This window comes from Tiliqua scincoides, chromosome 11, assembly GCF_035046505.1.
Source record: "Tiliqua scincoides isolate rTilSci1 chromosome 11, rTilSci1.hap2, whole genome shotgun sequence".
In the NCBI taxonomy this organism is placed as follows: domain Eukaryota; kingdom Metazoa; phylum Chordata; class Lepidosauria; order Squamata; family Scincidae; genus Tiliqua; species Tiliqua scincoides.
Genome location: NC_089831.1, coordinates 13,166,306 through 13,168,181, shown reverse-complemented (window position 1 = coordinate 13,168,181; position 1,876 = coordinate 13,166,306). Strand labels below are relative to the sequence as shown.

The window sequence follows — 1,876 nt, the reverse complement described above, 5'->3', positions numbered from 1 at the left end:
AAACATTGGGGGCAGGGTTATGGTACATCACCATGCCCACCACTTGGGGCATTGCCCCCCCCCCACTGCATGGGAGGAGGTCCATCATGGGGGTGACGTCTGGCCTCCTGCACCAGGTGATGCTAACCCTAGTGACACCACTGTCACCGGATTGTTGTAAGGAGAAATCAAGACAGCTTTTGTATAGTGCTCTTGGAGTGTCCAAATGGGGGGGGGGAAGGGTGGAATATGGAGATTTTAAAGAAATAATTTTACCCTGCACATTCCTGATCTCTTCTGATCTGGGAAGCTAAGCAGGGTCAGGCCTGGTTAGTACTTGGATGGGAGACTGCCTGGGAATACCGGGTGCTGTAGGCTTCTAGCATAGTCTTTCGAGACTGAAGGTTGCCAACCATCTCCCTATATTGAACACTATCTCCCGATCTTGTCTGATCTTGGAAGCTAAGCAGGGTCAGGCCTGGTTAGTACTTGGATGGGAGACCGCTTGGGAATAGCGAGTGCTGTAAGCTTATACCATAGTCTTTCGAGACTGAAGGTTGCCAACCAATTTTTAAACATCCTACACAGATAGCACAGACAGGGGAAAAAGCCTAGACAGCTGCATGCTTAAAGACAACCGGCAGCACTCATGACACCGGACTCACACATTTAGACACAGATCTGACTCAGGGCCCAATCCTATCCAACTATCCAGCACCGGTGCAGCTGCAATGCAACCCTAACGTAAGGGAATGAATGTTCCCTTACCTTGAGGACCCCTATGTGACTACCTCCCCACCACAGGATGCAGAGCATGCCTCATTGGCATGGTTGCACCAGCATTGGAAAATAGGATTCAGCCCATAGTAACCTAATAATGAAACTGATGCAATAAAGAAGAGGCCTCCAGTGATGTAAAACTGATACATTTATTGGAAAATGGATTTTAAATGTGGGTTACTAGAATAATAAGGTTCATTTACTTGTTTGCTTAAAATACTTATATCCCACCCTTCCATTCCATTTAAGGAATTTTCGAGGCACGTTTACCTCGAATGTTACTCCATATGTATGAGCTTTTCTATATATTACAATGATGTTTTCACTCTAGACAAGAAAAGACCATACAGTGGACCCTCTGTGTCTGTGTGCACCCATATCCATGGATTTGGCTCACCACGGACACAGAACCCCCTAGATGCAGATGGTCCACTTTGCAACTGTTACCCTGCACATGCCCAATCTCGTCTGATCTTGGAAGCTAAGCAGGGTCAGGCCTGGTTAGTACTTGGATGGGAGACCGCCTGGGAATACCGGCTGCTGTAGGCTTATACCATAGTCTTTCAAGACTGAAGGTTGCCAACCACTTTGCACTATTATGATACTTATCTGAGGTCTCCGGAGGCTGCTCTAAGCCCGTGCAATCCTATGAGGCACTCCCTTGGTCTCCACAGGTCTCAGAATACCTCATGGAGGCCTCTGAAAGCGATTTCCAATTTTTGGACAAAACATTATGAGGCATTATGAGACCCACAGAGGCCAAGAGAGCACCTCTCAGGCCCGGCATGGACCTGGAGCAGCCTCCAGAGGTCTCAGGTAAGTAATCCGATGCTGGAGTTCAGCATCTGCGGTTTTGGATATCCATGGGGGTTCTGGGAAGGGAACCCGGATACCAAAGGACAACCTGTACAGACGATGAAGACAGAATTCAGTAGTAGAGTATCAGCTTTGCATGCAAAAGGACCTGGGCTCAATCCCTGGCACTTTTAAGTAAGGCTGGGAAAGACCTTGGTATGAAAATCTGAAGAGCAGCTGCCTGTTGGAGCTGCTGAGCAAGGCAGAACAATTACTTGACTCAGTAAGGCAGCTGCATACACACACACATGTTTTTCTACAC

At 47.8% G+C, this 1,876-nt stretch overlaps 1 pseudogene; it reads left to right on the top strand.

Moving 5' to 3' along the window:
* Nucleotides 1-1,191: 1,191 nt before the first annotated feature.
* LOC136662814 (5S ribosomal RNA) lies at nt 1,192-1,308 on the top strand (annotated as a pseudogene).
* Nucleotides 1,309-1,876: the final 568 nt, after the last annotated feature.